Source organism: Vicugna pacos, chromosome 27 (genome assembly GCF_048564905.1).
Source record: "Vicugna pacos chromosome 27, VicPac4, whole genome shotgun sequence".
NCBI lineage: Eukaryota > Metazoa > Chordata > Mammalia > Artiodactyla > Camelidae > Vicugna > Vicugna pacos.
In genome coordinates, this window is record NC_133013.1 from 22,669,878 (window position 1) to 22,694,619 (window position 24,742).

At 52.0% G+C, this 24,742-nt stretch overlaps 2 long non-coding RNA genes across 4 annotated transcripts; both read right to left on the reverse strand.

Annotated features, from left to right (window-relative positions):
• Window positions 1–5,811: 5,811 nt before the first annotated feature.
• On the reverse strand, window positions 5,812–17,361 carry LOC140689744 (uncharacterized). The gene is made up of 5 exons (XR_012064824.1): window positions 16,853–17,361; window positions 11,540–11,746; window positions 9,250–9,446; window positions 9,032–9,115; window positions 5,812–6,804 (listed from the first exon to the last, which is right to left on the reverse strand). It is a non-coding gene; the product is annotated as an uncharacterized lncRNA (long non-coding RNA).
• Window positions 17,362–21,483: 4,122 nt separating this feature from the next.
• LOC140689844 (uncharacterized) lies at window positions 21,484–24,481 on the reverse strand. 3 transcript variants are annotated; one of them, XR_012064984.1, is made up of 4 exons: window positions 24,124–24,481; window positions 23,788–23,948; window positions 23,081–23,306; window positions 21,484–21,791 (listed from the first exon to the last, which is right to left on the reverse strand). It is a non-coding gene; the product is annotated as an uncharacterized lncRNA (long non-coding RNA). The 3 variants fall into 3 exon arrangements; XR_012064983.1 differs by having other exon boundaries at window positions 24,107–24,481; XR_012064982.1 differs by lacking the exon at window positions 24,124–24,481 and having other exon boundaries at window positions 23,788–24,048.
• Between the last annotated feature and the right edge of the window lie 261 nt (window positions 24,482–24,742).

A 24,742-nucleotide genomic window follows, 5' to 3' on the forward strand; every position in this document is an offset into this window, starting at 1 on the left:
TGGGCATTCTGTCCAAAAAGTTCCCCTGAGTATTCCACCTGGTGCTTTCTGTGACTCCTTTGGCTTTGGTTGACTCTCGTGGTTATGAAATCCCCACCCTTCCAGGTCTCCGGCCGGACGGTCTGTCACATTCAATTTCCATCTCATATAATCCTTTCCTGCCGGCTGGCTGGCTCCGCCACAGCCTGTCTGCCCGCCCGTTAGTAAGTTCCTTATGGGCAGCGCCAATGGCGACCCTCAGCCAGCCAACCTCTCCCCCGCAAACCTGGACATACTCGCCCCAATGTTGGGGTATAACAGGCTGCTGGGGGGACAGACTCAGGACAGGTGGAGGGAAGGAAAATGCTGAGCGCCGAGCCCCTCCCGGAGCAGGCTGCCCTGCCCAGCTGTGTTCAGGGCTACAACCTGTCTCCTTCCCAGTCTCCATCCGGTTGGGCTCACTTCGCCCGGTTTAATGAGCTCAGGAATGTGCTTGGTTGAGACGCCCAGTGTTTGCTTTGGCCCCTTTGAGCTGAAACATGCCCCAGGCTCTGCTCATCTGCCTACAGGCTTGTTCAACTCAGTCCTCAGAGAACATCCAGTGGCAACAGGTGAGCTACGTCCAGAACAGGGCTCAGCGCCTGCATTTAACATGTTACAAAGCGTAACAAACAGCCACCAGGCCTGGCCTGCGTAGATGGCGTAGACCCCGCCCTGGGAGCCGGGGAAGGCTCAGAGCTTTGAAGGTGGAACCAACTACTTCCCTCCCTGAATACTGTTCGGTTCTGAGGGTCACAGGCAGCATCTGCTCTCTCTGGAGCCCACGTGGCAGTCTGGACGCTGGTCTAGGAAGCGCTGTCTGAGCACCAGCTGTGGGCTGGGCTCTGAGCTGGAGCCCTGGGACATAGCTGAACCAGAGCTCCCAGGCTGCGGGGGAAGTGGGCACGCAGGACCATCACACTCAATGTGGTCGAAGAGATAAATAAGGGCGTGGAAATGGGGCCAAAATTCCCAAACCAAACTTGGGATCTGGTTACAATTTTGTCCTAACCTGGGGCTAAAGAATATAAGAAAAGACAAGGAGGGAGGGTATAGCTCAGTGGTGGTGTGCGTGCTTAGCATGCACGAGGTCCTGGGTTCAATCTCCAGTACCTTCGTTAAAATAATTAAATGAGAAAATAAATAAACCTAATTACCTTCCCCCTCCAAAACAACAACAACAGCAAAAACAAAACAAAAACCCAAAATTAAAAAAAAAAAAGACAAGGGAAAAATTGATCTTGGAATGGTTCCAGCAAACCCAGGTTGTAAGCTTAAGGTGGAATAAAACTCAGAGCCAGGGAAGGGAACTATCTGTGTCCAAGTGGAGGCGAGTACACGGAGCCTCTGAGCTGGATCTCCGAGGGAGGGCGGAAGAGGCTGGAGAAGTGGACAGGCCGTTCTCACTTACACAATGCTCTTGGGTATCTAAATTCCATGCGTGTCCTATTTCCACCCTTGAACTTCTTCCTCATACGATCTCGGTCACTGTTCTCTCTACAGACTCCTCCCACATTCCGTAAGTTCATCCAACATCATGTGATCTCAGCATAATCAGACCCACATGTACCAATCCCACGTCTCCAGCCTCTTGCTGAATGAGACATTTCCTTCTAATTCAATGCAGTCTCTGTCTCTCCAAACAAAACAGAACATCAGAACACCCAAAACTTGCATAAGTACATATGGACTCTCTCGCAAGATACATTTCTTATGTATTCGAATACAATAAAGAGCCAAGGAAATTAGGAAAATGTTCCGCGCAGCATTAGCGGTAGCAGATGTCGTCAGAGCCCCACTCAGTCCTCTCGGCTCCCCCATTCCTGTACACGGCCGTGGCTGCAAACATCTGCAGTGCTCTATCCCAGGGATTTTTCTTGGCTTGTGCCAGGGGCAAGCTGGACATGCTGGGGAGTTAACACCTCTGGGGGAAAAATACCCTTAAGTACACAACCCTGCCATCTGTTCTCCCAGCGGTCTCCAGCAGGACTGAGCCCCGGTTACCCAGGGCAGCAGCCTGCTCGCACGCGCTGTCCTGGTCTGCTTCTCGTCCCTGTCTCACTTCCCTGCTCTGCCTCCTAAATAAACCACTTGTACTCAAGTCTTTGTCTAAGAGCGTGCTTTTAGAAGATCCAGCCTGAGACAACCTCCCTGCCATTTTAAACCCCTTTGGCCAAGAATATAATACGTGTTTCTTCTCTACGCTCAAGAACCTCATTTCTACCTGGAACCAGCAGGAGAAAGATGGAAGAAATTCTAAAACAAGCTAAGACACTCGGGGATGACAGTCACTCATCATCAAATCTTAGAACTGTGATGTCTGTAGGGGTCGGGGATCTGAAGACATCAGAGGAGAAGCCAGTTGCCCAAAGTCACACACCAGGTTAACGACAGAGCTGGAATGAAGACTCTAGCCTCTTGACTCTCAAGTTCAGGGCTGAATCCTCTATGACATGTTGCTGTGAAAAGGTTTAACCAAGTGGCAAGTCCCTCCCAAGGTCACTGGCTAAGTTCACAGCCAAAGAAAAACAAGTTCTAACATTCCAACTCTCTCCCATGAACCTTGCAAAACCTTAAAAGATGAGGTGCCCAGCCCTTTCAAAGCCCACGTATCTATATGGCCAAGAGAAGTCAATTCTAGAAGCAATTGTTGACACAGTTTAGGCCCAGAGGAGGTTTGCCCTAACGGCAATCATTCAGCTAATAACCACATCTTCAGGCCTCTTCTTGGTCTTGGTCAGGGAGATCCAGGGCTTATTACAGGGAACAGAGATTCTCAGCCTCCAGCTGAGCAGTCCAATTCTTAAGAAGAGAAAGGTGGAGCTCAAAAAAGTCTTATTCAAATGCTTATATATTTTCCATAATACACTGCACAAAGTAGTGTGGTTGCTGGGGTGGCCAGAAGATTGAATAAGAAGGACTGACATGGGGATCCAGGCTTATGCTTCTAAAAGGCAGCGAAATGCTAGTTCAAGTGAGTGCAGGCCTGTAATTCAGGTGTTCTCTGCTTCTCAGGGTCCCCCCCCCGCCCCCACCCTCCCTGCTTTGTCCTGACCCCGACGGTTGAGGACACATCAGAATTTCACAGAGGGGCAGGCTTCTCCTGCAGAGCATAAGAGCTGTTCTTAGAGCTGTGAACCTATCTGCATCTCAGCAAAAGTGTCTGAATTATGCACCGTGAAGGCGGGATGTAAATCAGCAGCACGGTACCCACCCAGCGCGTGTACGCACACAACCCAGGTGCGGGAAGTGCCATCCGGCTTGCGAGCCTTCTCAGCGAGGCTTCGAATAGCTTTAAAAACAACATTATTTTATTAAAACAGTGTCTTTTTCTTTTTTTCTTGCTATCTTCTCAGGATGTCCTCAACTATATTAAAGACACTGTATTTTCATTTTTATTATGTGATTTCTACAAACAAGATATTTTAAAGTGAAAACTGCAGAATGGATTAAAATGTCCCTACCTCGACAACACGGCCCTCTGTACCCTGGAAACCCACAGGACGAGGGCCATGGGACTCCTTCGGGGAAGTTTTTCCTAACGCCAAAGGCAGTGAAGCTTTATCCTATTTTAATTTGAGTAGTTAAGAGGAATGTGACCTTATTCTGCAATCACAGGCTGGTGAGGCCCACGACATTCGAGACAGGTGAATATGCCTGCAAAGTTTCCCTGAATAGTCAAGAAATTAGCATCCCCCAAAATAGCAGTGTGAGAGCAACAGGAGGGGCGCCCACTGCTCCTCTTCCTCCTCCTCTACGTCTCCCTCCAGCCCCCCTTTTCTCCCAGTCTGCCACTTGCCGCTTTTTCTCTCCTTCCTCCACTACATTCCTCTCTTTCCTCCTTTCTCTTCCTCTGTCCCTCCCTCCTGTCTTCCATACCCTCTCCTCTCCCTTCCTCCTTCCTCCTTTTTTGGGCAGGTCCTGAGCCCACAGTCTGCATTTCCCTGTGGCCCTGAAGCAGCGGGCTTTGTGCAGGAGCCCCTTCCAGGGCCCCGCCTCCACTGCTCTGAGGGCAGGTGGCTGCTCTCACTCCCTGGCCAAGCAGCGTGGCCAGTGCTGCCCATCAGAAAAGCCTCGGAGGGCACACCCTGTGAGAAGGGAGGGGCCTGCTCAGCAAGGAGAGCTTCTTTTAATTGAAAAAAAAAAGTGAGGTCATGACATTCATTCATTCATTCAACTGACAACCTTGGCTAATGTATTGAGTGCTTCTGGGTGCCAGCCCAGAGCAGCTGGGGTGAGCAAGTGTACTAAACACCACAGTGAAACTGCACAGGAAGAGGGGGAGCACAGAGGGGAGAAATGCAACTCTTGCGTGAGAAGGGGGTGTTGGAAGCAGGGACAACTTATCTAAGGAGACGGTGACCGTCCTTGTCCAGCAGAGGACACATGTGAGAGTGGTGAATCCGCTGGGCAGCTGTTGTAAATCAGAACTGTCCCTGGCAAATTGTGACACCTGGTCACCTTGGCTCTGGAGATTATCCCCATTTGGAAGATAAGGGTACTGTGCATCAGACGAAGTGAACAGCAGGAAGGTTTCGTGTGTTTGGGGAGATGCCCATCAGGAGTAAGGCTGGAGAGACGCTGGAATATAAGACTGGAAATGTCCATTTAGAGCCAGCTTTTAAAGGATCTCAGATGCAAAGCCAAAGAGTTCTGCTTGTATTCCTCAGGCGTTAAGTATAATGCTAGAAGAAAAATTATTACTATCACATCAACAGGCAGGACAAAAAAGAAAAAAAAAAGCATATAATCATATCAACAAATGACCCATAGGTATTTTATAAAATCCAATACATACTACTAACAATAACAAAAAAAAATGCTCTGTGGACTGAGATTAGAATACTTTCTTATTATAACAAAATATCTACCCCAAAACACCAGCAACACTAACCTTGGTAGAGAAATACTACTAGAAAATAGGATGGGAAAAATAGCCTCTACACATTTAAAATATATATATATGTGTGTATATTTGCATGTACATGTATGTATATTTGAAAATAAACTCAGTAAGAAATATGTAAGATCTGTAAGAAAAATTGCTAACATTCACCGAGAAACAGAAAAGAAGGCCTTAGTAATTAGAATTATACAGCATTCTCCTGAGGCAGAGATCACATTATAAAGATGTCCAGTCCATAAAAATCACAACCAAATTTTATGACAGTTTTTTATTTAAAATTTTTCTGAAACAATAAATGCATGGAGGGAAGAAAGATAACTCTGAACTAGAAAAGCGGGCAGAGGGAATTGGTCCTAGGAAGTGTCAATATTCCCTGCAAAGCCGCAGGACTTAAACAGTGTCCTGCAGCTGCAAGAGATGATTGATTTGTGGAAAGTCCTGAAATGTTTGACTGTACACATGAGGGACCAGAGTAAAAATACTATTTTCTGTTCAGCTTCAGTGGGACCTGTGAACGACTCCCCAGATGGCATGCAGGTTTCTACCCCGACGTGATGGAGATTTGAACTTGACCACTGTTTTAGGGCTGCCTGTTTACTTCCTTCTGGCAACACTTCCAGAATGATCCTTCAGTAAAGCAAGAACCAAGTCAGTGTTGGGGGGTGGGCTGTGAAAAAGAAAAACCACCAGTAAGCTGTTCTCGTCAAACACTCCCCCAGCTCGCTGGCCCCTCCCCCAGGTTCCTGGCTGCTGAGTGAGGCCTTGTGACCAGCTCTAGCCAATGGGCTTCAAGAGGAAGTGACATGTGCTACCTGCAGCCCAAAACATAGAAGTAACCTTCCAGCCGTCTTCCCTGCCATAGCAACCAAGGAAACGGACTGTGTAAGATGGCATCCTCATGAGGTAAGGATGCTTCCATTAGCTTGCTCCTTGCATAGGGCAGAGCCTCCCACTAACCCTTACTGGACACGCAGTGTGGTTGAAAAACCGACCTTTGTCATGATAAGCCACAAAGATACCGGGATTAATTAGTTACTGTAAGATAACCCAGCTCTCCTGACTAATAAGACCAGTCACCTCGGAGTCAGCATTTCAAAGCAGTGGCTCCCAGCTCAGGCCACACATTATATCACCCGGGAGCCCTGGAAACAATGCCAGGTCCCAGGCTACCCTCCAAGAGCGTCTGACTTTATTGCTCCGACTGTGGCTCAGGCAGCATAGTTTTCAGAGTTCCCCAGGAGCAAACGTGCAGAGTGTGCTGTGCAGCCCAGCTGAAAACCACTGCTTTCGGTTAAGAAGCTGAGCATCCTCTAAGACAGGACTGCATGTGGTCATGGTCGGGTCAGCACCTGCGCTGCAGACTTCGCCCCGCGAGCCTGGTTGTCACTTGGGTTTATGCTGCCCTGAGCTTGCACACAGTCGCTGAGTCTTAAGAAGCTGCGTGTGGGCTTCAGTGAAGATTTGGTAACAAGCATTCAGAGGTGAGATCCAGGGCAAAGCACCATCTCTGCGCATGTTCAAGGCAGCTCTGTAAATAGGCAAGTAGGGCCTGGTGTGGGGAAATTCAGCCTGGGGTGTTCAGCCAGTGCTCTGCATGGAAAACTTTTCAGAACGAAGACCCTGGCGGTGTTTGGGAGCGTGCTGATTCTGCGCCACTGTGCTCTGATGTCACCTGCCAGTTGGGGTCAGGAGAGACGCCGAGACTGGAGGTTGGGTTTCTGACACAGGGAGTGAGCATTCCTGCTGTCATCAGTCTGGGACCGGATCTCAGTCCAGGAGGCTGGATTCCAGGGAGCACAGGCAGGCTCACGACCCTTTCACAGCAGCAGTAGGTGGGTTCCACTGCCCGGGGCAGGCTGAGAGATGGCCAGGAAAACGTCCTATAAAAATCACAATCCTTCATAAGTGCAACTTTATCCCAATGTTTCATAAAGTCTCATCAGAATATACCGACGGGTTTCTGCACCACTTGGAAAATTGGGGTCCTTTTCATAATAAATATGTCTCCTCTCCTGCTCCCCACCCCAGGCCCGCATGGCGGCAGCCTCTGTGACCTGACAGAGATCAGTGGGTACAGAAGCCCACAGGAAGAGACAGGGCCAGCAGGAAATGACAGAAGCCAAGGCTCAAACCACCACCCCTGGGCATTTCCAGAGAGGAACAAAATAGGGAAGGAAGTTCTAAAGGAAAGCTGAAGCCTGTAACTCTGGCAGACGAGAGTCCAAAGCCATGGTCATGTGGGCCATTATGTTCTCCCAGTAAAAGTGACATCTCGCCCAGAAGGACCAGGGTTGGGAGGACTCAGGAGCTGAGGGGCTGGCCCCGGGACAGACTGCTGAGCATCAAAATCACAGTGTCGAAGAGGCCTGTGAGCCCTGACCCTCAAGGGGCTCTGGTCCAGGGGCGGCTGTGGAATTCCCGGACAGCAACGATGCTCGGCCGGTGGTGGGAGCATGTGGAACTGCCAGGTCAGAAGTGGGTGGTGAGGAGTGTGGCGGCTCGGGTGGGGGAAACCATCTGGAATAAAGTGGACCTCTGGCTGGCAGCCGGGGAGCTCAGGCCAGTGAAAGCTGGACGAGGAGCCAGAGTCCAGCCAAGCTCAGGGCAGGCTCAGTTCCCAGAGAGCCAACCAGGAAACAAAGGCAAGCCCGTTCTTGCAGCAAAGGACAGCGTGCAGACCCAGAGGCAGAGGCTCCATCCAGCTGGGGCGTCACAGTGACGGGGCTGCCTCCCACCTCCCCGGGGCAGCTAGCAGACTCTGAGCCCACAAACTGACTCCCAGCAGGAGCCCACACACCGCTGCCCTGATGCACCTCTCACCAGGGTCAGGATTCCCTGCACGACTCCCAGCCCCATGGATGCCACATGTGTGTTTATCAGATGTGGAAGATCCAATGATATGTCCAAACAGGAAGTGCACTTTCTACCCTCTCACAGGGCCGCCTCTGTCTCTAGAGACTCACTGTCCACAGCCCCAAAGCCTCTGTTCACCCACTCAGGGCTGCCCCGCAGATCTGCAAATACCTGGCCTGCACCAGCTACCCACCCTCTTTTTCCTGGGCCAGTGGCAGACATCACTAATCAATCTCAGCAGCTTTTGCCACCAAGCCTGCCTGAGGCCTTGGCCTCCTCATCACAGCAGCCCAGGCTGGTAACAGCCAGCCACCCGACATGTGCTTTTATTCCAGGAACACGGCGGAGCCCACTAGATGCAGCAGACCCACCGTGATAGCATCTTCCACACTGCAAAGGCAGCATTCATGGTTGCAGTGGAGACTACGGCCCCCGAAAGCTAAAATATTTGCCATCTGGCCCTTTGCAGAAAAAGTATGCCGACCCCAAGTAGGGGCAAAGCATGCTCAAATTTGTTTTTTCTCCAAGAACGATAAAATTGTCATTAAACTTACAGAGTATATGTTTCTATTCACAAAAAGAAATGTAAACAGAGAGTTATCTGAAACAAAAAAAATAAGGGGATGGAGACACCTAGTTACTGTGGGAGTCAAATGGGACTAACTTCCGGGGTTACCACACCGAGTTAACTCAACCTTGGTTTGAAAATTTACTTTAATTCCCTTCCTAGAGCCAGAGCCTTCTCGGGCTGTGTTTCTCTGATATCCAGTATCTGGTCTTCTCTGACGTCTAATATCTATCTGGCCTTCAGGCTACAAGGAGTCTGCTCCGGGGACGCTAGCCCTCTGCTGGCAGAGAGCAGGAAGACTCCAGCAAAGGGGGTTGCTAAGGGCCCTTCCAGCTGGGCACTGGAACGTCACACCCCTTGCTTCCCTCCCTGGGCTCAGGGTGGGAAAGATGGAGAAAGACTGGCAGCTTCACCTTCTTCTCCACCTGCCCAAGAACCCACGACTCCCTCCTTTTAATTAGACTGTATTTGCCGGGCTCCTCCTGGTCCGGCCCCTGTCGTATGTCAGAAGGAAGAGCTAACTAACATCAAAAGCACTGGTTTAGCCCACTGCTGCTTTGTGTGATCACTGCCCGTCCTCAGCAGCAGCTTCGAAGCTGCCTCTCCCTGCAGAACACAGTATCCGCATGAAGCATATGATGGCATCCTCCCCGTGTCTTTAAACAGTGATCTGAAATGCAGCTCACCTGCCTTGTCAGTCAAACACATGGGCACCTCCTCTCGCTGCCTTCAAGGGGACTCCGGTGCACTTGGAAACTGTTAGTCCGTACCTGTGCGATCAAGAGACTGGGGTCAGGAATCAGGGTTCCATCTCCCCTCCTGGTTCACCAACGTGTGTGTTGCCAAGAACTGTTAGGTGACCGTGGCTGGTCCTTCTCATCAGACAAGCAGCTCAAAGCCTTACCGTGGGAAGGGGAGTTCACACCTTGAAGGAAGGGGCCTCCATCCCCGGCCCCCAGGCCTGGCCGAGAACCCGCACAGATTCAGTTAAATTCGCCATCCCAGTTGATGACCGTTCCTTCCCTTGATCATGGTACAGAGCCAAGGTCCAAACGACTTGAAAGCAAGACCGCAAGATGTGGGCTTTGTCTCAGCACGGTCCTGGGGCAGAGTAGTGTGTTAACCAGATTTCTAATTCCTGTAAATTGATCTTTAACATCCACAAAATGGCCACAAGCTGCCCCCAAGTAAACCCTGGCTCATCCCAAAACATCTGGAGACTAGATGGCCCCGACCCCCGTGCTCTAACAGTCACCGTGAACATGAACTTCGCGGGGGCGTCACTTTCAGGCAGAGCCAATGCCAAGCTCGCTCACCCTGCCTGGCCCACTCCTTTCCAAGGAAACCACAATAAAGGCACTTGCCCACAGCTCCCTCTCTCCCTCTGCCTCGTGACCCACCCTGTGCTTCCCTTGAGGGGCCCTACTTGGCGTGCAGCCTTCTCCCCAGGGAACTGTGAGTCTAAAATAATAAAGCTATAGACCTCTCTCCGGTTTCTTTTGCTCTGCAACTGACCTCACCATACTGCACCCAAATTGAGATGGTTAGAGCAAGTGGAAACTGAGATTCTAGAATGGTGACACGCCATTAAAAAAAGAAAAAAAACCCCTCCATTTTAAAAAAGTAGGGGGAGGGTATAGCCCAGTGGTAGAGCGCACACTTAGCATGCATGATGTCCTGGGTTCAATCCCCAGTAACCGCATTAAATAAATTTTTTAATAAAATAAAATAAAACTCTGACAGCCAAAGAGTCATTAACAGAGGGATATGTGTGGAGGAAGTGAACTGGAAGCCAGCAGAAAATTCCAAGAAAGAAAAGGAAGAAAGGAAAGGATCTTACTGGAAAGCAAGTGTTACAGACTCAGTTCTTCTCCTCTGTTTCATAGACTTAATAGATCTGTTTGAAACTTGCTAAAGATACTTTTCATCCAGATAGCAGGGAGGCACATAATGTGACAACCTTATGAACATGTTGAAGAGAAGCACAGTTATCTTTCCAGGTGGGTTGGAAGCCAGTTCATCCTGGAAGGTGGTCAGAGCCACCAACCAGACTTCAGCCGTGCCTTGGAGGAAGACGTGGAAGGCAAGTTTACCTAATGTGCAAACGCCATGGGGCTGATCCAGTGCTGAACAAGTTGGGCGATGAAGCGAGGACCCGTGAGACCAGGTCTGACAGCAGCATAGCCTTGTGGTCAAGGGCAGAGGCTCTGAACTGAGTCCACGTGGGACTGAACCCCAGCTCCACCACTTACCGGCTTGGGAGGCTGAGCTGGGTGAGCGGCGGTGGCCGTCACTGCCCGTGGCCGGGAGCACAGAGAGGGCAGGTGTCTGGTGTGGGCCACTGCCCGCTCTCAGGCAGCTGTGGCCTGTCGTGGGGAGGGGCGGTCTGAAGGCCCTGGAGGGAGCAGAGACGAGGTGTGGTCTGGGGAGTGTTCGGGTCAGATCCTCGGTCACCATCACCACCCCAGGAAATGAGAAATCCAAGCAGAGTCAGTGGGCAATTTTAGGCTGATGGGTGGGCAGGAAGGCCGGCGTGGGAGCCAGGCCAGTGCCTAAGTCTCAGTGCTCGGCAGCCCCAACAGCACCCAGCTCTCAGTGAGGCCTGAGCCACCTTCAGTCCTAAAAGCCCAGCATGTGCTGACTGCAGCACGCGACTCAGACCCCAGCCCGTCTGCCGGTTTTATGGTTTGGGACAAGTCACTTAATATTTCTGAACCTCAAAGTCTGCAGCGATACAGCAGGAATATCCTACCTTCCAGGCCGTTGTGAGATCAGATGAACTAATTATAGTACAATATTTAGCACAGTGCCTGCCGCAGAGCAGACACTCAGCAGTTAATCTCTTCCCCCTTCTCCTCCTTCTCCATCTCCCACTTCACACTTTGCAGAAGGAACCAGAGTGAGACACCTAACAGGGAGTAGTTCTGAAAGCAATGGGCCTTGGAGGTGAGGGGAGGCGAGTGAAGCCTGAGACAAGAGCCCATCACCGGGCCCTAGAAGGGGCTAGACCACGAGGACTACAGTCCTTAGTTCTGCCAGTTGTCAAGCCCCACCTTTGAAGTTGCCCAGGGGCCACGGCGGTCCCATCGAGGGCGGGAAAGCCCAGACAGCACCCTTAGCTGGCAGAGGTTTGCAGAGTCCCAACCTCAGGCCGCTGGGGACTGAGCCGCATTTCCTTGGTTGCTGGCACTTACCTGGGGAGCTTTTGCTTTTCATTTTCCTTTGGCTTCCTTAGGATTTCTCCACGTAAAATGGTAAACTGGTAAACTGGATGCATTTGCCAAATGTGAATCATCCAAGTTGTCTGAATGCTTGTGCACATTCCGAAGGAGAAGTTCCCAGAATTCCTGTGCCCTGGGTGCCGTTAGAGTTCACCCCGACCTGGGGCTCCAAAGAGACCCCTTAAGAAAGCAATTAAAGATCTAGATTCTCACCCACACATAACTGCTTAAACATACAGAATTTCCTTAAAATTTCAGAGGTTTCACAAAATCCCCTCCACAGATCCATAAACTCTACATTAAGAACTTCAGTTCTTAGGTTGCAGATGGGGGAGATGAGATCCAGAGAGGGGAAGGGATGGGGCCAAGGTCACACAGGGTATAGTGGCAGAACCAGGGGGCATATTTCTCACCATGCCTCTTAATACCTGTATCCAGGAGATGTCGCCCTGGCCAAAAGGTGGAGTTACCTGAATACAGCCTCATCTTTGCCTCCTGCACCTGGGGAAATTGTTGGGCGCCTCTCCAGCTGCCAGAGCCCTTTTTTACCACTAGGTGGCGCTGGTGCCATGTGTTAGACTGGAATTACAGCCTAAAACACCTTGGAAAATCAGAGGTGATCCAACTACCTACCCCTCCTGATTACAAGGGAAAGCAAAAGACGTCTTGAGTTATCCTGAGCAATTACCCTCCTCCTCCATGACAGGCAGTCTCCCCCTTCCAACCCCAAAAGGCATTTAGACTAAAATCAGTTTCCACAGTGGAGCCTTGGGTTTCACGGAAGTTCCGTGGGGAACGGGACCCCCAGACCTCCAGACTAAGTGAGCAGGACATAGACCTCGGAGCCCCTCACCTTGTGCGGCCACCAGACCAGCCCAGTTTTGCCTGTTTTTATATAATGGGCTTCTACACAAATTTGCATTTGAACAAAGGCTTCTGTGGCTAAAAACAGTTTGAAACCCTTGGCCTCGGTGGGCACTGAGGGTACCTATGGCCCAGGAATTCCACAGCTTCACTCCAAGAATCTGTGTGGCTTCAGACCCTTAAAAGGCATGAGGCCCCCTGATGACCTGGAGAAGTTCTGGGGAGGCACCCGGCCAGCAGGGGCGGCGCTAGGGCTCAAAGCAGGCGTGTCTCCTGACACCAGGCCCGGGCTTGTCCAACGGCGTCAGCAGCACGTTAACGGAGCACCTGCTTTGCCCCGGGGATCGTCTCTGTGCTTGCTCAGCACCTCACCCCTGTTGTTTAATCGACTTCTCCCCCCATTCAGCACTTTGGGTGAGGATTAGCTCCCCATTTTACAAATGAGGAAACTGAGGCTCAAATGATCTCAGTTTAAGAGAGAAAATGAGCCAGGTATTCTCAGGGATGGAATTATTTTGGACTCCCAGTCTTTCAGGAGGAACTCTAGAAGTGGAAGGCAGCTGAAATGCAGGCACTCCCAAAGTATCCCCCAATCCCCAGGCTTTTACCTGTGGTCCAGTCACTGCCCGGCCCCCTGGGGGCATCTCTCCACCCCTCCGCACACGCTCAGCTCTTCTTTTCCTCCCGCCCTCTTGGCCGTCCCCAGCCTTGCTCTTCTTGACACCAGTCAACCCCTGGCAGACATGGACTCCCAGAAGCCTGATGCCTGAATTGGGCAGAAAGCTACCCAAGCCCCCACTCACCAGTGCAGCAAAGGAGACAGGAGGCCCATGAGATAGACCCAGGTCAGATGACAAAAGGTCTGTGTTCCCACCTATGGCGGTGAGATCACAGCTGGGTCAGGTGGCCCCATGTTACATATCCTTCCATTCCTGGGTATTGTTTTTTCCCTCATCATTTCTTTCCTTTGTAACTATGGGCATCTTTTTTTTTCTGTCAAATGTCCAAGGTGGGAAGTATAGGAGGAGGACTTGGGAGATAAGTCAGCAGAATCAGAGAAATGTTTGGGTCCAACACCATTGCAGATGATTCCACTCTCCCTCTCTTTAGGCACCAGAAGGTCCCTACTTGGGCAGTGTTGTTCTCGAGGGCAATGGCTCAGCCAACAAGCAGGGAAACTGCTCACTGCATGGAGCAACGCCATGTTACCTGGGCGGTGCTTTATGGTCCACCCGACCCTTTCGCCACCGTTGGCTCTTGGATTCAGACCTCACATCCCTGTGAGGCAGCAGGGCGATTACCATTATTCCTAGTTTACAGTTGAGGGAACCGAGGCCCACAGGGGCTCCAATGACTCACTGTAAACAGGTTAACAAGGCCCAGATCCATGAGTCATCCTCCGGGGCCGACAATGGCTGGGCCCAACACCGTCTAGACTGTCCTATCAGTTGTCACGGGACCCCCACCTCGGGACTGGTGTCAGAGACAACTGGCATCACCCACCCTCGGAGGGCCACTGTCAAGCCTGGGGACGTGTCCTTCCCACTCCCCACCCACTCCCACCAGTGCCCTCACCCTTCAGGCCACAGGGCCGGCTCAGGACATTCTGCAGTGTCCATCTACCAAAATATCCTGACCTCCGGTTCTCTGCCAAACCTGCTAGAAACCACTGTGGTCACACAGTGAGTAATTATCCGCATTAAAGAAAAGGGCTGGTGATAAAACACTTCAGCCGTGTGCACTGAAACCATGTGTCTGTCCTGTGGATTGTGGGATGTTTGTCAGCCTCTGCTTCATCCCTGGCCTCTGCATGAGAAGCCAGCAGCATCCCCCAGACTCCACATCAAAAATGTCTCCAGATATGACTAAATGTCCCCGGGGAGGGGGGGCGCAAAATCATCCTGGTTGGGAACCTCTGAGAGGCACCTCCAGGCAACTGACTACCTGAGCACCACATAAACCTTCCCTCCTTCCTCACCTGCCGGCCAGGCAGCCCTGCATGCTTTATACAGCGTGTTCTTCTCACCCTTCTCAAATCCAGCCCGACCTCTCCAGTTCTGATGGGGCTCTAGGTCAATGCTTCCCCTTCCACCTAGACCATCAACACACTCCCGATTATTCCCTCCGAGGTTGGTCAGCCTTGCCAGCATCGGACCCATTGAATCCACTTTCTAGACTGCCCCTAAATCTTCTCTCTAAAGCAAATACCTGGCCATGTTGCTCTCGCTCTTAAAATCCTTGAGTGGGTTCTCATTCCAACCAGACAAAGTAAGAGATGGAACCAGCCCTGTCCACCAGAACCTTCTGAGGTGATGGGACCGGGGATGCTCTGTGTCTGAGCTGACCAATGTGGCGGCCACTAGTCCCATGTGCCCGGTGGGACTGAGGGACTGAATTTTTTAATTTTACTTGGAGTTGATTCATTTACTGGACAGTGTAAATCTGCCTACTTAACAAGGCTTACACTTCCTTGCATTGATCATCCGGTGTGAACCTGGTATTAGAATCAACTGGGAAGCTTTGAAAAATTCCATGATTCAGTCAGTCAGTACCTCTGGGGTGGGGCCCAGACCTTGGCATTTTTAAAGCTCCTGGGGTTAATCCCTCATGCATATAAGGATGGGAATTGCGTCTCCAGACCCTGCTGACCTCCTCTCCCCTCCCCTCCAGGGCTCCCCAACACACCCCCTGTGCAGCCCCAAACAATCCATTCATGGGCAGTCACTTGCATTTTCCTAAGAATTCAACGCCACGTCCTGCCTCGTGCCCTTGTTCACACTCTGTTCCCTCTGCCCAGAATGCTCTTATCAGCCCTGTTTAGGATGGCACCCAAAGTCTGGGAGAGGTCAGGGTGATGTATCATTAAGCAACTTACGGGCTGAGGGAAAGGAGCAGGTTTGGATGGGAGCGTTCCTGCGCTGGGAAGGGCTGAGCCCTGCAGCAGAGCCAGGTGGGGGCGCTGAGCCTTTGTCCACCCAGACAGGACAGGGCACCTCAGGCAGCCACCACTCATGTCAGAACGTGCAGGGGAGCAGTTCGTGCCGGGGTGACTGGGCTTAACCACATGGGCTACCTGCCTTGGTTAGTTTTCCGGATAACTTCTCAGAGTTTTGCTTCACTCCGTCACCAAGCTCTAAACCTGTGTCCTCGTCTGTAAAACAGGGATAATTATAGTACCTACTTCTACAGGTTGTTAAGTGAATTAATACACTTAAAGGAGTTAGAACAGCACCTGGCACATGGTGAGCACTCAATAAAAGTTGCTGTTACTAGTAATAATTTAATAGGTTTATTACGGACAGAGCTGAGACCCTATAAACATTTCACAACAGAGTGCTGTTACAGGTATATAGTACACTGAAAGTGCAGTTAAGCTGTACGTGCTTAGCATTTTGTATTTATCATCTCATTTAGTCCTCATAACAACCTTTGGTATGGGTACTATTATTATCACCCCATTTTACAGATGTGACCACTGAGGCTCAGAGTGGTTGATGCCCTGACCCAAGGTCACACAGCTAATAAATGATGGTGCCAGAAATGAACTCAGGTAGGCTGGCTCCAGTCCATCTCCCTCTCACGTTAGGTCACCTGTGGACTCTTCAAAAGCTCTTGTCAATTGGGTTTGTTCTCCCCACTATAGAGATGGAAAAAGGCTCAGAGATGAACAGTGAATTGCCCAGGATGACACAGCGAGGGAGAGCATGGCAGACGGGGCACTGACTCAAGGCTGACCCCAGTGTTTTCTACTCAAGGAGGGGGCTCAGACCCAGGGCACTTGGCACCTCCACAAAGCTACTGCAAGCTGTTTACAAAGAAATGGAGCCTTTTGGAGCGCAGCCCTGAAAGGAAATAAGGTTTGTGCCTCTGTCATCCAACCGTCGTTGCCATGGTCTCTGCATGCTCTTAGCAATTAATTACCACTATTAATTTCCACTATTACCCGGCTCATTGGATTTCTTCCTTTATGTCTATTGCCGGCTCTGGGGCCAGGCTGTAGTTTGGAGAAGGGGCACCTGACCCATGCAGAGGTCCGTCCCAGCACAGTCACCTGCCAGCTCAGCATGGTGTAGAGAAAACAGCCCAAGGCTGGGCACCGGGGCAGCTCGGAGAATTTAAATCTCCCAGAAGCCACACCTGAGGTGGACCTGATGAAGATCCACCAGACAGAGGCAGCTACTGGCCACTTCAGAGCAGTCAGTGCCATAAGGTGTGGGAGAGCCCTGGGCAGGGGCTCAGGAGACCTTATCCCGTCTCCACAGCTGCTGAGGTGAGACTGTCCTCAGCGGCAGCTCCCTGTGGACTTCAGCTCCTGCCCCGCCATGTGCTGCCCCGCCTTGGGATTTGGCACCTGCTCACACACAGCTTTGGGGGAAGGAGTGGGGTTGGGGGGCATTTCCACGTGCTTCTCACTGGTCTCACCTTGAGACCAGCCCTGCTGCTCACGGGCTCTGGGCTGGTGTTGCCATCGGGGCTCAGGGGCTCAGGCAGTGGGAGGAAATGTGGTCTCCATGCCGCCCCCATCTTCCTGTCAGTGCCCTAGTTGGCTGGCTGAGCTACTGCTGCAGCTGCTGGGGGCGCTGGCAGTTTGAAGTGCATTCCTGGGACCAGATCTGGGCCTTCCTGGTGGCCCCCAGTCCTGAAGAGCTGAAGGGAGGAGCATGAAGGGACAAAGGTGGCCTGGGGTGGCCTCCGCCCTGTGGAGCACTGTGGGCCCGGGGTCGGGGCAGGGCTTGGAGGAAAGGCGTGCAAGGCTCATAGCAACCCACTGCCAGAGGCCAAGGAAGGACCGATCTTTGGAAAGGGAGCTGTGATCCCAGGGGAGAGGGGTCATTTGCCAGCCCAGCACAGTGCCAGAGGAAGCACAGCCACGTCTGCACACTCCAGAAGAGACTGCTGCCACTTCCTCGGGAGCCGCGGGTCAGCTGGCTGGCAGAAGGGGCTGGGGTGCAGGGGTGTCCAGAGCAGGGTGTAACATCCCAGAAGAACCAGGCAGAGTGATGGACCCAAACTGAAATGGGGCATCTGAGAGCCAAACCTCAGGCCTGTGAGCAGGTCCACATGGGGCCTGGGGCTCTGAGGTCAGTGTGATCCAGGAAGGACTCAAGTCTGGGGCAGCCAGAGCCAGGGCAGCGCACCAAGGGGCCTCGTGCCAGGTTGGCTTGGAAATGCAGCAGGCTGCAGTGCACAGGCAGCTTCCCCTAGGACCTGGGGGGACAGAGGCAGCGGCTGCTCCCTCCTTCTCCTGGATACCATGGCTCCTGCACAAGGAGAGAAGGGTCAGCAGGGATGGGAAACACCACAGATATGGGCACCTTCCATAAAGATGTTCAGCTTTGGGGCCCAGAGAGGGCAAGGAACCCACCCAAAGTCACCCAGCAGGCAAGTGGCCGAGTTTGAGTCAGATCCCACGATACCCGGCCCCCTTCCCTGTAACAACGTGGGCTGGAGAACGTGCTCTTTCTCTCACACACAGGCAGAGGCTTTGCCCTCACTGCCTGGCACAGAACCTTTCCCTTTTGTACTGTTTGTGATCTTCTGACCATTATTACTAACATTCATTACGCCGGGCACCCTACATCCTGGATCTCATGAAATGGAGTCCTCTTTCAGTTCTGAGGGGTACATTGAATTGCTCTTTTATAGATGAGGGAACTGAGCTCAGATAGGTATGGTAACTTCCTCCAAATCACAGAGCCAATTAATGTAGAGCTAGGATTCAAAAACTTCACTGAGACTCCACCGAAGCAAGTCAGCATATCCACACATAGTCTGCCACTGAGGAGAGCCCATGGCTGTCTGTCCTTCTCTGGTCCCATCCTGGCAGTGCACACAACCAGAAGGCAGGCTTTCGGTCTCTGCTTTTAAAAACTGCTAACCTCAGGTGAAAGGGCCGATGTGCTGATGTTAACCCGAGGAAACACCGAGAATCCAGGGAAGTGGCGAGAGGCATGGTCCCTCTCTCTGCAGTCCCCCCTGAAACAAGTCAACACTGGCTAGACCTCCCTCAGGTCCAAGGAGAGAGAGTCACCTGAAACAGGAAGCACACCACTCCTCAAGTTTTCTCTGGAGTGGGGACTGGGGTGGCCCGCCCAGGGGTCTGCACTGCAGAGCATCTTTCCCCAAAGAGGCTGCGCACATGGCAAGGACTTAAGCCTGCGTTCAGCCTGGCCCTTGAAAGGAGGCAGGGCTGCAGAGAGCCACATTCTGAACCTTCCTTCCCTCCACGTAGGAAGGCAGAAGAAAGACCCACCTCACAGAACTGAGACAGGGCAAGCTCGATGCTGCGGACAAAGGTCCCAGCACAGAGGCTGCACCGTCTCACTTGCGAAATGAGAAGAGTCATGAGAAACATTCACCCCCAGAAAGCATGGGGCGTTGTTTTGGAGATCAGCCCAGTCGAAACGTTCAAAGGTGATGGAGGGGTACGTCCTCCTGAAAAGGCTTTCCAACATCCTCTCTTTTCAAATTTTGAAAATTCATTTCCAGTTCCAAAGCAACTCATCTTGTTTTTTTGCTTCTTAATTTTTAAACATAAAATCTACAGAAGAGCACTCACTCAAACCAAAAGGCTGCTAATCCCACTACTTTCTGCGGGTCTATGAAGAAGGGAAAGCCTCAGCCCACCCCCCACCACCCCACCAGCCCCCCACCTCCCCCACCCCGTCGCTGCCCCAGAGGTAACAATTCAAACTCCTGGTGGTTCCCTCCAGACCTTCATCTGTGTTTAAACAAACACGTGCTGACATGTTTAGTAGATCAGTAATGGTCGAAGTACTCCAAGTGTCTTCTTCCTCTTAGAATAATAACAATACACATGTTAAACAAAAAAAAATTATGAAGTTTTAGAATATAAATATAGAGAAAGAGCCACCTACCAGTGCACTGACTCGGTCCAGCTTCCTCCCGCCCCGCGCCCCGGGGCAGTGGGCGGCCAGAGCCTGCAGGGAGCGGCTGTGACTCAGTGTGACCGCTGACCCGGGCAGGCAGGCCGGGGAAGGCAGGCAGGAAATGTCAGGAGCGCATCAGGGGAACGTGGCTCATCGATGTGGCATCAGCACCTGCCTCTGGGGAGCTCCAAGGAGTGCTCTGAATCGGGCTGACAGCTCCATTAGTTGCCAGCTCTGGCCACGTCTTTTGGGACTGGCGACCCCGCCCACAGCCAGCAGGAAGACACACCCTATCTACAAGGACCCTGCAGGGCGTTAACAGGACACCGCGCCTTTGCTGACAGTCACAATAAAAACCAGCGGCTGAGCACCCACCCAATACCAAGGATTTGAGGGGTTTGTTTTAACCCCTACAACCTCCTTGTCAGATACTTATGATTGACCCCATTTAGAGATAGGAAAACTGAGGAGTGATGGTACCAGCCTAAGATCACATGAGCAGGGAGAAAGCCCACATTCCCATCCTACTCCCTGTGGTCAGAAGGCACAGTGTGCTGTCTTTTCACATCACACCATAAGGAAGATACTCCCCCCCCCCCACTTGACAGATGAGAAAACTGAGGCCCAGAGAGGTCAAAATCCACACCTCCCATTCTGAAAAGCCCTCCTCCTCCTTCCTGAATCCCAGAGTGGGGGTGGTGCCAGGGAAATGGAGAAGGGCAGATTGCATAACATCCCTCGTTCTCTGCCAAAAGCTGCAAACACCCACTTTCCCCATTCACGAATCTGGGCAATGAGTGGTGGGAGTTAGGGAAGGATATTTTAAAAAAAAATCTTCAGTCAGGGAATTTCACAGTATAATTATATAGTGAGGACACCAAATTAGCAGGAAGAGGGGACCGTCAGCTGCAGCAGTCACTGCTTACATCCCCACGTTCGCAGCCAGCTCACAGCCTGCCGGGTGGGCCAGGGAACTCCCCTCTAGATCCTGAAGACACACAGGACACCCCTGGAAGAGTCCTCAGAGACCACTGACCCCAACCCCCCATCTCATAGATAGGGAAACTGAGGCCCCAGAGGAGGAGCTCATGCTTGAGATCACGCAGTGACTGGCACAGGACTGAGGGCGGGACCCGGACTCCAGCCCCACCCCTCCAGACCCACCCAGCCCCTCTGAAACCAAGAGCCAGAAATAGACTATGCTTGGGCTTCGAGAGTCCAAAATAAATGCATGTACAGCTCTTTGCATTGTTACCATGGTTATAGATAGCAAGGGCTGCGACAAAGCACAGCAAATTAGTTAATGATGAGAGAGGAACTTCCAACAGCGGCACGTTCTGCATGAACAAATTGCTTTCCTAATGCGGTGGCAAGCCGGATCCCCGCGGCCGGGCAAGTGCCGGTGGTGAGCGGAGAGTGGTTACGGTGGAGGTGAGAGTAGGCAGAGCACATTGCTCACGGGCTGTCCTCACCCTTCCCCGCTCCCGCCGTCGCCCAAACAGAGTGTGAAAAAACGGAGGCTCACGTGATCGATTTCAGCTTCCCCGGCCAGCAGGGAAGGTGGTGGCTCTGTTCCCTCCGAGCCCCACAGGGTGGCAGCAGCTGGCCCTTGGCAGGGTGGATGGTCAGGCCGGAGTCAGATGCAGGAAAGGTTAAAGACTTAAGACTCCCAGGGGGTTGGGTTGATCATTTGGGGAATTTTCTCTGTGTCCTCAATCTCCTGAATCTCCAAATTTCTGTCTTCATGGAGGCAGTTTTTTGCAAAACTGGCTGCAATTACTCTCCTTCCCCTACCCAGGCCTCCTGGCAACCTGACTTTGCAGCTCCTCCCAGCAGGAGGCAGAGTCCCTCCTCCCTCCCCTTGAATCTGGACTGCCCTGTTGACTGGTTTCTACCAATGGAACGTGTTGCTGGTCCATGAGAACTGAAGTCCTTTGTCTTAGACCCAGGAGTCCTGTGTCTCCTGCCAGCACCATGAAGTGGTAATCCGCTACCTTGTTCGCATGTAGTATGTACCTGTGGTAAAACCAAAGCCCAGATCTAACACAAGTCAGCCCTGCTCTTGCCTCAGGGCCTCTGCAGCTTCCATTCCTTCAGCCTGGAACACTTTTCCCTCGGCAATCATAGGGCTTCCTCGCTAACTTCCTTCAAATCTGTGTTACTCCTGGTCCTCTAGGAAGCAGAGGCTGAGATGGGGTTAATTATGCCAGGCTTTTATTGATGGAAATGTCTTTATGATGGGAAATAAGAAGGGAGCAGGGAAAGACTGGGGTTGTGGTCTGATGGTGACACAAGTCTGACCCCAAGGGAAGGAGAGAAGGGAGAAGACAGAACGGAGGGGTCCTAGAGTTCATTGTAGTCTCAGGATGTTTTGGCAAAATCCCTGAGTCAAAGGTTTGCTGACAAGGGGTCCCGGTCTGCCAGGAGAGGTCAGTCAGTCATCGGCAGGGAGCAGCAGTGGAAGACATAACCTTGACATAAAGGCAGTAACAGATTTCAAAGCTTAGCAACTGTGGCCCTGGGCCATTTACGCTCTCTGTGGTAGAAAATCTGCAAGACTCACTCTCACAGCCGTCACCAAACCTGTTCCAATGCCCCTGTCCAGCAGGCCATCCTGATCGCTCTCTAAGAAGAGCAAATCCCCCTCCAGCATCCCCATCATTCTCCCCCTGCTCTATGCTTTTTTGATTGCACTTGTCACCCACTGGTTCTATAATTACTTGCTTACTTATTCACTTTCCCATCTCTTGCCACTACAAGGTAAGTTTCATGGCATGGGATTTTTTGTTTGTTTTGTTCACTGCTACATCTCTGGGACACTGAACAGTGTCTCGCATTCAAAAAAATTCTTGAATGAATGAATAGATGAATAAATGAATGAAAAAATAAATGTTTCCTGATAGATACTGAAGGGCTACTTTCAATTTGTGTGACCCCATGTGATGGACTGAATGTTTATATTCACCCAATATTCCTGTGTTGAAGCTCCAACCCTGAATGTGATAGTATTTAGAGAGATAGTCTTTGGGAGGTAACTAGGGTTAGATGAGGTCAAGAGGGTAGGACCCTCGTGATGGGACTGGTACCCTAATAAGGAGAGAACCCAGAGAGCTTGCCCGCTCTCTCCCCACACACTCCAAGAAAAGGCCATGTGCGCACATGGCAAGGAGGTGGTCCTCTGCAAGCCAGAAATAGAGTCCTCACGTGAAACTGAATCAGCCAGCACCTTGATCTTGGACTTCCCAGCCTCCCAGAGAAATAAACATTTATTTTTTTAAGCCACCCAGTCTGTGGGATTTTGTTATGGTAGCCTGAGATGACTAAGACGTCCTAAGTCCAATGATAGGCCATGTGACAGAGCATCAGTAAATCTTTCAGACCGCTCTGAATAATGCTCTGAAACAAACACACTTTATTCTCCACAACTCTGGCTGTCAACAGGAAGTGGGTTCTCTTTCTGGTGGCTGCTGCTAGTTGACAAGGAGACAGGAAACTGCATATTGTGCCTGGCCGTGGCAGGTATATATGAAGAAGGGAAAAGGGAACACAACTTTGGGGTCAAACCTCTCATATCCCACCCACTTAAACTGCCTGTCAGAAAATTCCTGTCTCATCCCGGACACTTTCACGCAACAGTGCCCCGGAAGACGTGCTGACAGAGGAAAGCGGGCTGGCCCTGTGGCCCAATCAGCCCCCGAGCTCTGGGGCAGTTGTCCCTACTTCGTTGCTATGGCAACAGAATCCAGCTGCAGGTACCCACCTGTCACCAGCACCAGGGCCAGACTCCCGCTGCATCTGAACACGCCGGTTGGACTGAGGAAGGAGGAAGCCAACATGGAAAGGCCTTGTGTCACCTCAGGAAATTCCAGGTGGCGGTTAGGAAGCAACTCCAGGCTGCAGATCTGGGGCCTTTCCCTGCTAGATGCCCAGGCCCCTGGGTGTGTGCACAAAACCACAAGGCTGCCTTCTCCTGGTGGCAGGCACAGCTGTGAATGCAAGAGGTACCAGAAGTCCCCTACCATCAAGCCCTGGCGGGTTCAAAATCCAAGCAAGATGCTTCCTGAGGATTCTGCCCACCTCTGCCTCCACCAGCCTAGCTTCTGCCAGGAACTCCTGACTTGCCTTAGACCTGAGGCCCACCTCCCAGACCTGTTACTTGTTCCCAGGTCCACCTCCAAACTGAGAGAGGGAGTAAGGGCTCTGTCATGCCCCCCCATCCTCTGGCTCATGTGACATCCCCCATGATCTGCTCTGGCCCCAGCACTGTGACAACTCAAGGAGCCAAAGGGCACGTCCGGATCCATCACTCCCAGCTTGCCAGGCCGGGCTCCAGGCTCTGTGGTCACGCTCCCTGCCGAGGCCCTCAGTGGGCGCGTGCCTCTGCCTCCCTTCCCACGGGGGGAGCTAGCCCACCCCACTACCCGCCACCGGCCACTGTCCTGGGCCAGGCCTCCTTCCGATCTCCACCTGGACTATTGCGGAGCTTCCTAACACTCCCCCTGCTGCCACTTTTCCCTGCCTGCTCGACTCTGAAACAGCTTGGGCTCAGGGTCTCCCAACGTCTTTCATGAACATGACTTCCAGCTCCTGGCCCAAAACTCTCTCCAACAAGGCTCACAGCTGATTTCCTAGAGCAGACCGAGGGTGGGGTGAGGGGAGGGAAAGAAGAGGACAATCATTATGCTCCCATTCTCCTCATTTCTCCCTCTCTTGTACCACTGCTTGTACCCCAACCCTCCCCTCTAAGCCAACAAGCCCCACCCACACTGACACCAGCAAACAGAACCTTGGAGAACAAGGTACCCTCGGTGCCAGCAGTGTCCACGCGGCAGCTGTGGCCCAGCCAGGCCACCTGTTATACCAGTAGATCTTATCACGGTGTTTTCAGCAGTGAGACTGCCTATGGCTACAAGTCGGAGAAATCCAACACAGAACCTTCTACACACTGACTGTCTCACACAAGAAGCCCAGAGGGAGGGCAACCGCAGGTGTGATTCAGTTCAGCAGTTCCACATTATGATGCGCCCAGGTTCTTTCCCGTTTTCCTTCCTGCCATCAACAGCTTGAGGTGGCTCATCTCCCGTCACGGTCTGAAAACGTCTGGCACAGCTCCAGGCATCACAGGAAGACCAAGAGCAAGAAGCAGCCGCAGAGCAGGACTTCTTACTTCTCCCCTTTGCAGAGCAAGGAAGTCTTTCCCAGAATTCCCCTGGCAGTCTTCCCATCACATCTCATTGGCCAGAATTTTGTGCCGCCCCTATTCCTGAGCCAATCACCGGCAAGGGGCATGGTATCCTCATCACCGTGATTGGTTTAAAACAGTGAGGTGTCACGCTCTTAGGACTAGAACGGGGCCCTATTCACCTGCAACTGCACTAAACTGGGGTCTGTAAGCAGGGAAGAAGGGGGTGAGCTGCTGGGG